This window comes from Leuresthes tenuis, unplaced genomic scaffold, assembly GCF_036924035.1.
Source record: "Leuresthes tenuis unplaced genomic scaffold, fLeuTen1.0.hap1 SCAF_19, whole genome shotgun sequence".
NCBI lineage: Eukaryota > Metazoa > Chordata > Actinopteri > Atheriniformes > Atherinopsidae > Leuresthes > Leuresthes tenuis.
This window is the reverse complement of record NW_027325373.1, coordinates 18951078-18965336: the sequence shown is the minus strand read 5'-3', so window position 1 is coordinate 18965336 and position 14259 is coordinate 18951078. Positions and strand designations below refer to the sequence as shown.

Genomic DNA, 14259 nt, shown 5'->3' with positions numbered 1-14259 from the left:
CAGCGCCACCTATCGTCCTGGGGTATGACTTGCTTTGTACCAGTGATTTGATTCATTCACCGCCATATAGCCAAGGATAATTACCCTTGCTCAGATAAGGAGCATAACCCAACTATAGCTGTAATCGAGTTAATCTCATCATGTAGACCCGCTGACTGACTGTCACCACTTACTTATTTGACAAAAATCTGCTTTGTCCTCTAAAATCTAATCAGTTTATCTTTGAGTCCAACTGAAAGTACCAAGACATTTCCTCGGTCTTGAGGAAAAATTGGATTAACAAAAAGGGGCTGAATGGATTAGGGTTGTTCATTTGCCTCATGTATGCTTCCTGCCTGTGACCCAAAACTCAATCATTGAAATATTGTGAAGGATCTCTCAGTTCCCAAAGTGAACCTATAAGAAAGAGCAGGTCTGTAGAAGGAGCTTTGCACCATGGTCTGTTTTGGTATCTGGGATGTCAAAAGGGCGCCCTATTCATTAATCAAACACCTTAAATCCTTAAATCCTACAGCTGTACGCTCCAAAAAACAAAAGTAATTTAACTGACGTTGGTTCAAAATGACAGCTCTATGTAGTAATGCGATGGACTTGGGTGATTACATCATCTGCTGGTTCATCGGTGCAAGATGCCTTCAGGTACCTCTGTGGTAATTTGGCTTCAGTGCGATGAAGTGGTCATCAGATTTTGACATTTCTTATGTCAAAATATCAACTTTTGAAATATATTATATGAATTTTATGATGAAGTGCAAACCAAGTGCTCAAATCTTAATCTATTTTATTTCTTTTTCCCAAGAAAGAAGAGAGCATAAAGAAACTAAAATGTACTCTTTTTTTTTTCTTAAGGTTACCTTTTTCTCTTCCATTTGCCCCAAACATAATGAGTAGCTGATAAATGGCATTAGCTGTCTGTTTCTACTTAGATTTAAAAATGTGAAGAATTCCGTGTACTCTTCAAGTATCTGATATTATGACTTCAGCAATAACCTTCACATTCCAGACATTTATGAAAGTATTATTCTCATGGAGATAGGGTGAAGCGTCCTGTGGGACCCTGAAAAGAACAATTTTATTAATCCATCATACAAAGCAAACATAGTTGAGGGTAATCATTAGATATATCTCAAAGGGGATAATCTACATATTTGGAATATGACCAGGAGAAACTAGTTGCCTTAATATATACACACACTTTGCCCTCTGGCCCCTCGATTTTGACCTCCCACTGGTAGGAGCATGCAGACTACCACAGGAAATGCTCCCTACAGGGAGTGGGCGGCCCGTCCTAATGTGGACTGTGACCTTTTAACCTACCATGATTGGCAGCCATGCAAGTTAAGCAGCAATGCTGCTACAACAAAAAAACAACAGCTGTAGAGTCGTTAGATGTTAACAGATTAGTTAATGTCAGTGAAACTTGTTTAGCTGGTAAATGTGTTACATTATCTGTTCTGTCACCATGGTACCCAAAGCCGTGATGTGGATAATCGTGTTTTAGTTTCAATAGTGTATGACAGAGGGTCGCATAAATAGATCAGCTTTCAATTAAATTCAATTCAGTTGTACTTAAATAGCGCCAAATCACAACAAATGTCATCTGAAAGAACATTCAAGATGCAGTCCAAATCAAATGATTTAAATTCCAAATGAGTCCAATTCATACAAAGCCAGTTTTTAGAAAAGCTGCCTCACTAAGGAAATCAGCAGATTGCATTGAAACTTCTCTTTGATCCAGTTCCATTTCCTCAGCATGCAAAAGGCGACAGTGGAAAGAAAAAAGTCAAGAAGAACCAGCTTTATGGGGAAAAAACATTATCCGCAATTCTGTAACCAGGATAGGATGAAAAGACAACACTTCCCTCATGTCTGTGTGGTAAATCTGAAGCTTCAGTCAGCAGCTGCTTAGCTTAGCTTAGCCTACCACAATGACACAATGAATTCTGACAATTTCAGGACTTTATACTGGTAAGTAGGACAGCAAAGTCTGAAAACATCCTCATATGTGTACATATAAGGCTTTTATCTGTTCTATACATCGCATTCCTTCTACTTTGATAACAAGTTTAATGACAATACATCAACAAATTGTTGTCCAGAGATTTCAGCTGCATCATATGGTTGTCATCAGTTCTCTATTAGAGATGAATCTGTTGGCATTTAAGTAAAGCCCTAAAAAAGAGTTAGCAAATAGACTTTTAGTTGGAATTTCTCCATAACTCCAGCACTTCCAAAGCCCGGAATGATTAATGATGCTTTCTTCACTAGTAGCTTTTGAAGTATGAGGTCAGAATTTATTGAATTATTTATCTAGTAACAGTCGGAGCACAAGGCCTGCCCATGGCAACTGTGTGATGCCAATTACATGCTTAAATTTTAAACCTGATCTTAATTTAAATTTTCAGGCTTTTTAATCCTAAGTGGTTTGTTCCTAGTCTTATAAAACTGTATAAACAAATGCTTAAGAGTGCCTGTTCTTTAGGAAGACTTCCTGTCAAAGTGGCTGTAACGTTGAATTCAAACTGGGATTTAGTAGTGGTGAATACCAGAATACCTCATCTCTTTTTATTTTTCTGACAAAGCTTGTCACTCTACAGTGAAATTTTACTTTTAGGGGAAATTCTGTGGTAAATTGCCCCTCTTACTAAGGTATTCCATCCCACTCCATGTTATTATGAGCTGCTAGCCCTGTTAGAGTCACAACTCATCTCCTCCTCTTAAGTTTCAAAGTGGTTTTGGTGTCTTTAATATGCACTTTGACTCTGTTCTATGACACTCTCCAGTTCTAAAGTGCCTCTGCTGAATCAATGCTGTGATTTGCTGCCTCTGACGTCGCCCCACCTTTTTGTTTTTTCAGCAGTGTCAAAGCTATGTGTGCCTCTAGAGTGATGCCTCTAAAAGATATGACAGCGTTAAGATATGATAGGCAGCATGAGGCTTGAATGTTTTCTGGCACATGAGGGACGAACAAATGGCTGCCATCCTTGATTCCCCTCTGGTATGTCCACAAGGAGACATTGAAGGTCTCAGCTCACAGTGAAGTGGGACTGGAATTCCAAACAAGATGGTGTCTGTCTGTGCCGCCTGCCTGTGAAAACAGATTAAAATCATACTGACCAGTGCAGCCAGGAATGTGTTGAACCGTAAGCCTTGAAAGGGGGGAAATCCGACAGCTCATCACACCCCATAAAAATTAAAATCCCTGACAGCTCTTCACAGTGCTGGTGGGAGACCACCGCAGAGCAAGAGCTGATAAAAAGTGCAGGAAGCGTGATTAGACTGGACCTTTAAATTGTTATGTTAATTAAATAATGAGGCTGTTATGTAGCTGCAGGTGGACAAAAAACTATGAACTGCAGTCATCTTTTTCTTTGGTTTGTAGTCAGGATCTTTTAAAGGATCTTTTGTAAAAAGGGAACTTTGGTGATTTTAACACTCTATGTGTTTACTTCCTTTACTCTCAAAAAAAGTTATCAACAATTGGATTATGTTTGATTAAAGCATGGAAATGACTATAATACTTTGTACACAATAAATACAAATAAAATATTATGTGGTGAATACTATACGAAATCAGCGAGGATATGGAAGGGGGCCTCGACATAAATTATCTTTGAAGATTTCTAGTTAATATTACATAGTTTCATGGCATAATCAAGAGACTGTGAAAATAGCTCTACATTTATTATGAAAAAACATTAGTGGGGACTGAGCTCACACTAGCAGCTGGGATGTTAGCAAAGTGGCATCTTGAGCTAAATGCTAACCTGCTAACATGCTAATCAGCCTTAAAACATAAACAACAGTTGAGGCTGGGAATGCCTTTAGCTTTGTAGATATTTGGTTATGTTTGAACAAATGCTGGGTACAAATGTGAAGTCAGGACTGTGTAGAAACAAACAAATAAAAAAAAAAACCAAGATAGGCTATTTGATTCACTTGTTCAAGTAGATCTTCAGAACAAGCCTGCTCAGTGACGCTAACCCATGAATTGACAGACTTCAGAAGTTTAAAGTCCTCTCAGATCTCAGACAGGGATGCTAACATTGTAGTTTTGATTATATTTATGAGATCAATCAGTCACATTCTTAAGCATTTCTACTGCAGACTATTGTGCTTTCTGTCTGACCGTCTAACTAAAGGTCAGTCGGAGTAACAATGATCCCAGGAATTGGATGGATAACATCAGGGCTGTTGTTATGGACAATAACAGCACTTGTTTAGCCAGAAACTCACAAGTCATAAGACTTCCCTTGTGCTTAACCTCCATTCAAATCTCAATTGACGAACCAAGAAGCACACATAAGAAGGCACTGAAGGCCTGGCACCAGTCACTCCCCTCCTAGTCACAACACTCTCAAAATAGTCCATTCACACTCCTTTACTTTCATGCAAAGTGTACATGAATACACAAAAGCTGTTTTGGTGTTTTTCAAACGAGCCAACCACACATCCTTATGAACAGGCTCCAAATGATTCTATTGAATTAGTTATCAAATAGGAGAACCAAGACTGTGAGGTAAATGCATGGACACATGTCTGGAAATAAAGCTAAGTCTGTCCTTCTGCTTTTCAGCACTCAGACAGACATGTTGGACCTGAATAGATTAAGTCTTCAGTATGTGAACAATCTGCACTGACTGGTGTTGGGTTTTTAGTTCAGCTGTTAGCTTCCCAATAAAGTTTAAGACTCAGATTAAGAGAGAATGTGGCTTGAAGCCTACTCAAATGTTCATGTAATACTTCATGAACAGGTTGTCTGGACAAAGTGAGTGTGATGATGAGATGCTGAGTAACATATCAGGACAACTGCTTCACATAATAATAATCACTGAAATGCTTAAAGAGGAAATTACATTTTGATGGTTGCCTTTTGAGTTAATTTGATATGAAACACAAACCAAGAGTGAGTCCTGGACTTAAATTCGTCAGATTGGCAAAATGAAAGGTTAACATGAATCCTAATGATGCTGTGTGTTTAATGTCAACTCTACAACTGGCGTACAGGTGTGGGTGTAAACTTATCTGTAGAAGCCTAAAACCACACCAACAGTTAGCTGCTGAGCTCTTCAGAAATGTGTTCACTTACTATTTAATTTCTACCTTTTACTTTGAGTTCACAACTTGTTGCACAAGCTGACTTGAAATAAATGTTGCTTTTAACTTTTTCTGTGGGATATCTTCGTGCAGTATAGCCGAATTCGCTGCACAGATGGTGTCCTCAGTTACTCGAATGGCAATTTTGTCAGATATCCTAATGCTGCGCTTATAAAAATCAGGATTTTATTAGAGTAGAGCGACAACTCGGAAAAATGAACGCAAATTAACATGCAGTCCTACGAAGCAGCTTTTAAGTCACAATGTCTGATTAAGTCACAATTTCTGATGCATTTAGTCATCTGACAACAAAAAAATATGTGAATGAGACCAGCACTGATATATACTTAAACTTTACTGTTTTTACAAAAGAGATGCAGAAAGATGGAATTTTGAAGCATGTACAGAGGACCTGGTCCTTGTTTGAGTACCGTTGGGCATATACATGCAGAAGAGATTCAGTCCCCACCTCATTATATGTGTGTATTGGCCTTGCTTTGAGAAGGGTTAGACTAATGTCTTTACGAGCATTTTAAAAGTCCAGATTTGGTAGATGAACACAATGGCACTTTTTTTCTAAACATGCTCACTGTGTGGTCCTGATGGAATTTCTTGTTCTGGGTGTCTTCTGAATGACACATGCACATATATCACATATCAGTTTTGTTTGGTTTCACAAAATGCAGTGAAAGTTTTTTTTTTGCGTGTGTGGTGTCATGGAAATGAAAGCTTGAAATCATCATAGAATTTGTGTTATGTTATTAGCAATGAGTTCAACTAATAGTTTTCTGATTTAATTTGTTGCACTAAACTACTAATAAGTAGATAAACCCAGTTTTATGATGAAGTATCAGTAACACAACACTCAAATTATGAGGTTAAACCACGAGCATAATGTATGTAGTTGTGAATTCTACAATATATTAACTCATTTGTAGGCCTGCTGTATGGGGTTAAGCTAATGACACATATATATGCTGATTTTCTGCAAATTTGTTCTCAAATCAACAAACTGAGAGAACTTATTTATGCGGCTGTAATGGTTGCATTAGAGGCACGTTGAGTTATTTATTTCTTTATCTCAAATAAAGACAGCATATTTCATATGATGCAACAATAAACCAGTGTCTTGAACTGGCGTTAAATTAATAATTGATTTTCATGAGTTCAGGCTTGGTTGCAGAGAGGCAGGGACTGGTGGATGGGGGAGGGCGCTAACTGGGCAGTCACTCCCATCCCAGCAGTGGTCTGTCCGGGCAGAGGAGGCGGACGGAGCCATTCATTCTTCTGCGGTCCCGGAGAAAACGTGGAGGAGGATGAAGAGACCCTGACGGCAAAAATTAAAAAAAAAAAAAAATACAATATAAAGCAAGACAGAAACCGGCTGTTTACTCCAAACTACCCAAACCTTAGAGAAGATACAAGAAGAATTTTTCAACTCTCAGGATTTCAGAGCGTCACATTCCGCACAGCCAGCAGTTACACGTAAGTATCTGCGCCTGAAGGGAAATCTTTAAAAAACTTCTTTTCTGCTCAAGGGGGACATTATTCCTCTCTGAAACAAACCTTTATGAGAAACTCTGAGCAACAAATGTGACTTTCATCTGCATTTCCCCACTTTTGCTGGTTGTTCTACTCCTCTCAAAGCTTTGAAGGGAAGCTCGTGGCAGGAAAGCCGAGCAGACAGATGCTTTGCCAAGCAGTGCTGCAGCATACGACTTGAATGTGTTGTCAATGTGACACTCATTGTCACTTTTAGGTCACGTATGAGTGCTATCCATCTTAATTAAACGTCTTGAGGGTGATTGTGCGCATGATACAACAGACGAGACAAACAAACAAACAAACAAACAAACAATGTTTCTTTTCTTTCTGTAAAACTTATTATTTGACCAATTAAACCGGTTAAAATTTCAATTGATTAGACTTACTAACATATTTGGAGCTGCTAATGGTTGTTTTTGAGTTTTAAACTTCTGATCCACCATAAAGGAATAATACAACCTGTTTTGTTTGACCATGTGCCCTGTCATTCAGCAAGTATGATTAAAACGGATTCAGAAACATCTAAACTTATTCTACTCTTGATTTTTTTTAAACGACCACATGATGATGACAAATATATTCAATTAAGGAAAGCAACATAGAGTATACTTCATTAACAGATTTATTGCCTGAGCTCTAAAGCTACCAAATTGAAATGTTCTGGAAGAAGGTCCCATCAGAAGTCATTAACCTCAAACCCCTGAACCTTATACTCGTTTCCTGTGTCAGGGTGCATATTCCAGGTTTAAGGTTGCTCTTCTATTGTGACTTCTGGAGAAAGTCTGTCAACAGACTTGACAAAGTGCGACACAGATTCTTGTCTTGTTTTAGTGTTGAGTTTCAACATTAAGCCTGAGAACCGGTTCCCACCTGCAAACTAGTGTTTGTGTGTGAAAGAGAAAACTCTCTTGGGGATAGACTCTTTTTTGATATATGTATAAGCACTATGTAACAGAAGTATGAATAGGTATACATCAGGAAGCCCGGTTTTCATTACACTTGATACTCAGTGTTGTGTTTTTTTTCCCTGACTGATTGTGGCTGGAAAAAAATTCAGTTTGAACGTGTTAAATTGTTGTTTTTCACTGTGTCGCTGTCGCTTCTACAGCTGTGAAATCACAGCATCGCAGCAACTGTGTGGTCTCGAGTTTAAATCTGTAATTAGCTGCAACCATTTTGTAATTTCTCTTTTTAAATGAGTGCAGCTGAGTTTTAATGGTGTTTAGGTCATTGCTGAGTGAGTGAATAGCTTTCAAATAATGCTGTCAGGGGTGGCCAGTGGTTTGAGCCAGTGTATCAGTGCACGTGGTCCCTCAAGGCTCCGTGTTTGGCCCATTAAAAAAGACCCAAACTTCATTCATTAGACCCTGCTGAGCACTCCTCTATCTAAGCCACAAGAAAAGAAAAAGTACATGCGTTTTTCCCTCCCTTGGCAGCCTGGAAGTGCAGATGCTTTGGAAAAGTCCTTCAAAACTTTTTTTCCCCTCCTCTGTGCTCCTTAACCAAATGGTTCAAAGCATGGAAAAGTTATTACCAGCCTCCCTTTTTGCCCAGTGCAGACGATGCAGTTGGCGATGCTTTTTAATGCACGTTACCAAAACATGAGACAAAGTTTAACTGCTAACCCATTCATGCAGACCACATCATCTGCCTTTCGTGCCTTTGTGAGCTTTGATGGCAAAGCTTTTGTCATTAGTCCAGGTTCCTGGTTGCATTTTACGGGATCGGTCAGTATATGGGTCTTGGAATGGGAGCTATTTTCAGTGGAGGACTTGACCCACATCCTATCCGCACGTTTAGATCCTGAATACACACTTTAGCATCTACAAGAGTAAATATTAATGCTGCTGGAAATCAGACCTGCGCATTATCAGCGTCTGCACGAAACCAAAACCACGACCAGGGTGTCTTCTTGACCAGAGTGTGAAATCCACTAATTGAATGGCTGCTCCTGTGTCAGAGGTTAAGCCAGATGACTCCAGGCGGCTCAGACTAACATCTGGAATACAGTTTTTTAGCAGCAAAGCCCTGCTGTGGTGTCCTCCAGAGTAGATGGCCCAGATAAGAAGGCCACTTTGTTTGCATCATACTCCCTCAAACTACTGTAACTGAACTTTTACATGAAGTTAGATCATTCACTCTCAGATCTTGTTTTTACAATCTTTTTTTTTTTTTTGCTGTTGGTCATTACTTCGCTTGTCTGTAGTCTTTTGTGTCTCAGCATATGCTGTCAATAAAACCTTTAACAGGAGCATCTAGGAAATGCTGTAATGAAACCATCACACCACAGATTTCATTTAATCCTCGTGACCCTGAAGATTGTTTATTTGGCTATAAAAGTGACGTAATGCGAGCAAGACAGTCTTAAAAATCCAGACAATTCCTAACTGGGTCACATTACGTTACTGGGTTTTCCATTCCAAGCTTCTAAGAGGAGTATTTGAGTGAATTAAAAGCAGCCGTGTGTCCGAGTTTGTGTCTTGTTTTATAGAGCGGCTTCATTCATGGCATGTTTGACCAGAACTGGAAAAGCCTGTCTCACAATTTACACAGCCCAGGAAGAGAAAGAAAGCCTCCAAGGCTTTGTTATTGGAACGTTTCAGACTGTCGCTTAAAAAGAGTTTGATCAATTGTAACTAGCATTTCAATTCTTCTGATAACTGAAATACAAACTTTAATGATAGCTTCTCTAAACTCCAATGTAGCATTGAGCTTGAAGTGATAGTTTTGCTGATTTGCTTTACTAAGTTAAGTTTTACTTAATCGGCTTTCAGCCCGCTTACCCTTTTTGCACAAATTACATATTCTTTTAACCAGTTAAAAGTAATAGTTACCTCATTCAGTGTCAATAAAACTTTGTTTTCTCCATCCTAATTGTAGACCCTAAATAAGCTGGTAATTATGGATGTTTACACTTTTTAACTTTTTGAAAATTTTTTAATGTTAAATCACTATTTGAATCGTAAACTTTAGTAATTGGACAGACGTGGCCGCCATGACGTCACCTCTTGGCTTGTGGATGTCTGGCCATTACCCGGGTAGCAGCTTATGAATCAGAATGTAGTCTGTCACCCCATTTTACCATCTATTTTATCCTAAAGCAGCCAGGATTCAGTGGACGTCATTCTTTATCAAATGTGGAACTGAGACAGTAAACTCATGAGGAAACGATAACTGATGTCACAGATCAGGTGAAATTGGTGTGAGGTCCAAACATTTTCTCATTAACTTGGACACAAATTTCTTTTTGCTACCACAGGAGTCGCTCCTGCTGGTCACGAGGTATAATACAAGTTTAAGATACTTGTATATGCACCTTTTTATTTGCCTGGGATTATAACGCAGGTACAATTTTGGATTCTGTTGTGGATTTTATATGAAGTTACCCCACACAGGTTGCTGGAGGCAGTTTGTATGAAGGGATTAGTTGATCACATATAGGGAAATTAACAAAAAATATGTTGGTTAGAGAATCACAACATCTTCTTCTTCTGTTTTTTTTTTTTTAGTTTTTACCATGCGTACGCTGAGTTACAGCTTGTTGTTGGAGAAAGCAAACGCGTTTATGGGAAATCTGACCACACAAACGGGCATGCACAGGTATGCAGCTGATGGAGGTCCCTTTATGGAGGTGAAATGGTCACAAGAGTAGAAAATAATTCATATGAAAATCATGTGAGCTGTAAAGAGGTTGCATTTTTTCCTTGATATATGGGGTTTTGTGGGTTAAAATGAATGAGGTCTTGTGCAAAACTAGCATGACAAATTAACTGCATTTATAGGAAATTTGCCTGAATTAGATAAACATGACTTTCTTGACCTTTTCTGTGTGCCCTCCTGTTTCTGTTCTTGCTCTAAAACATGTCTCCAAACCCTCCAAAGCCCTCTGAAACTTTCTTGCCCTCTACATATGTCCCTCCCTTCAGTGCTGCACTCCAAGGCAGTCATGCACACTGATTAGATTAGGCAGCACTGGAGCTAATCACCTTTCTCTCTCCTCTCCCCTACCATTCTTTACTCCCCTGGTCACTCTTTTTATCCTCTGACTTTCCACGTCGTCTGGACCTCCCTCTGGTTCCTAGAGATGAGCCTCCCCTGGGGGTACATCTGCCTTCAGCAGAAAAGCAGCCTGCCGTTTACTGGGAAAACAACATGGTGGGGTCCTCTCAATAACAAAGCCTGCGTCCTACACTTGTCTGGAAAGCAAGGCATCCAAAGAAATGAGTGACTTGTGGGGGAAAAAGAGAGGGGGATTGGACCCTCCCGTCGGCTGAAATGAGGAGAAAGAATCTGCAGTGGGTTTTGTTCATTTGCGGTGAGCTGGGGGTCAGTCTCAGGGGAATGAACGGCAGACAGACGGTTGGTTTTGCAGCTGCATGGCCTCCAGCACTCTATCTAGTCCCTGAGCAACAGCAGACTCATTAAACTGGTAGTGTTCGACACTTGGTTCAGTTAATGTCTCCGGTTTTCCTAACTGCCATCCATCCTTTGTCTTAACTGGCAAATGTAATGGCAGACATGTCTGAATATGGATTGTAATAGCAGTCACTCAGGGACTCAGCCCCACAGCTGTATGCTAATGATGAAAGGGTATGACCCACCACAATGGGCAGCCTGCGTGTTATGTGTGATAAGGCGATATCGTGTGCTCAATTTGGCTCAGGCCATGAAAAGGTTTTAAGCTGCATGAATGGGACAGAACAAGATTGTGCATTGTGTTTGTGTGACAGATGATCGTCAGATTTGCTTTCATGTTCCAGCCGGTCCCAAGTTCATATTAAAGAGAGACAACAACGACTAACAAAGAGAGCTATGAATTTATTACTCAAACAAGGGCTGCAACACAACATTAGTTTCATAGTCCAGTTGTCTTGTAAGGGGGGGGGGGGGGGGGGGGTGTGAATGAATTGCAGGCTAATTTTAGGTCATGTGGACAAGAACTTTATGTCACATTTTCACAGAAACAGAAATAACAAATGACAGTTTTAAGGGGATTTGCTTATTGGAACGACCACGTTCCCATTGTTTCCATTCTTAATGTCAAACTACATGGTGTTTACTGTGTTAACTTAATATTCAGTAGTCCTGCCCTCTTGTGCATCAACACATCCATTTTTAATGTCAAGGTAACTATGGTTACTACGTTCACTTAGTATTTGTTACATTTTGTCGCCCAGTTATATTGAATATGTGCATGGAATTACTCTGCCAGAGCTGCTCAAAAAATAAGGGGAAAGTATATGGGATGAGGATGGTCGTAGTCATTTTGGTGTAGAAACACTGTTAATAGAAGTATGAACTGCTCTGAATGCTCTCCATACACTGCACAGCTTCCCTTTATTTCAATACCAATGTTGGCTTAATAGAAATGGGAAGTTTTTACTTGAATTTGCCAAAAATGTTGTGATCAGTTTAACTGTAAAGGTAGTGACTGATTAGCTTGATCAGTGCTTTTATTGAACTTCCTGGTAGATAATTCACTTTCTCTCCAATTTTCTTGCTAAAGTTAGAATAGTGCAACATGCCCAAGGCAAGTTCTGGAGAGGAAAGACCTTGCACATGTACCAGAGTTATGCTGACTCTCGTAGGAATTAAAGGACTTGGGTTGACTCGCAAACAAGCACACAGGTGGAAATGAGGTAGAAGGTAGGGATGCTTGATTGTTTGGTTGTAAAAGTCTGTAAATAGTAGTGTATTTTCAACATTACTGGGACCATTTTTCCTGTTTGCCCACCTGCTTCACTAAAACTTACCCCCATTTGACTCTATTTTACTGGGGCACAGTTGCTGCTTCCTGGACTTTGCACAGCTCAAAAAAATTCCAGTTCCAGTGTTTGGAGGCCTATTGCCACAATATGTTAAACTGTTAATTTTAATTAAAAGTCAAATTGTACATGTTACGTCTTCTCATACCTTGATTTTGTCCCAAAACACAGAATCTTTTCAGTTTTCAGTGACTTGAAAGTATCTGGAGGCAGAAATCTTTAGAAATCAATTAATCAAGCTGTTTTTTTAACTATTAGGTCCCTCAATATGGAGATATTTATAGAAAATAACTTGCATTCTTCCATGTTTTCCACTTTCAGTCACAACAACAGCTGTGTATGTGTGTGTGTGTATTTCATCTGAGTACTCTGAAATCAGTTGGCTGACCAACTCCATCCTAATTCCGTTGGAATTTTATTTATCACGTCATTTTATCTGCCTGTTTTAATTTTGAGCTTTGCTTCTAAAATTCCCTTGCTTGGCTCTGACATGGTCAACATTCCTCTCAATTTGCTCACATTTACTGCTAAATCCCTGCACAGCTGAGAGATAGTCCAGCCATGCATCTCACAATTACAGGTCCTGTTTTCTTTGTTTGAGTCCTAGTTTCGCGAGCACCATGGAAACACTATTTTGGTTTGGACTGGCAGACTGTCACTGGTGATTATCACCACTGCACACTGGTATTCAGAGTGCAGCAGGTCCAGTGGTTGTAACACTCTGTGGCTGCATGCTGCCTTTGTAGCCCTGGTTTAGATAGAGGCGACTCACAGTAAAATATTGTTTGGAGCCTTTGTTGCTGTTGCTATCCCAGTCAAACTTTCCTTTTGTTATGTTAATTGTTTATTTTATAGCAGTTTGACACTTTAAAACTCTTTTCTGAGTGACTTAGTAATGGTTCTTTGACCATAAAACAGACAATTGGAAAAATCAGGCTTCTTATTTCTAGCTTGCAACTGTTGATTTTTGTCAGCTGAAATGTAATTTGTCACTGATAGATTTTACTATTTTTCTTCATTAAGCTAACCTTTATATCTGTTTTATGAAATAAAAAGCTAAAAGAAGAAGGTTAAGACTTACAACTAACATGTCCTATGTTAGTCATGTTGAAGGCAAATAAAAGAGATGGTACTAGATTGCGAAGCTATTAGAAGGGAAAAGGTCAGATAAAGCCGTTTATCTTACATTTAGCATTCTCAGTTTCAAACAATATGTCATAAAACCTTTAAAGGTTCTTGAATTGTTGAAATTGAAATAAATTGAAATAAATATTTTTAGATCCAAAGCGAAACAAAACAGAGCTGCTAACATTAGCTTGTCATATCATAAGTGTCATAAGCATAAGATTCACACATTAAGAAATAATGCACAATATTAACACATTTAACAGAATTTTAAATATTACAATAAGTAACTACTGTTTTAACTATATTGTGCTGGTGAGTCTCACTTGTACAAAGCTGTAAGATATAGTTCAATAAATGAGAAACATATGGAATGTAATTAAAACGGAATTATGAAGCTACCAAAAGATTTTAGCAATCTTTTCCCTTTAAAAAAGCAATGTTTTTGACAGATATGTGCAGCATTTGCAGCAATTATTTTCCAGAAGTTTAGCCTGTGTTGGTCACCACTTGCAGAGTTAAGGCAACAGTCATTAATGAGAAGTTTGCACAAGCAGCCATCACAGTTAGTCAGACACGAAGATGCCTAAACACTGTTTTACAGCCGGTGAGAGCTAACTCCCAAAACATATTTGGCTTCAATAGACTTATTAAAACAATGTGAAACTTATCTCATTATACACTAAATCAATACAAGTCATTATGGTGTCATAAATAATGATTTGAA

The 14259-nt window shown here is 38.9% G+C and overlaps 1 protein-coding gene across 1 annotated transcript in view; it reads left to right on the top strand.

Annotated features, from left to right (window-relative positions):
• The first annotated feature begins 6325 nt into the window (after nucleotides 1–6325).
• lhfpl2a (LHFPL tetraspan subfamily member 2a) overlaps nucleotides 6326–14259 on the top strand; it is a 44268-nt gene continuing 36334 nt past the window's right edge. The window contains exon 1 of the mRNA XM_072372189.1: nucleotides 6326–6582. The gene's annotated coding sequence lies outside the window, so the exon portion shown is untranslated. The remainder of the gene's footprint in view (nucleotides 6583–14259) is intronic.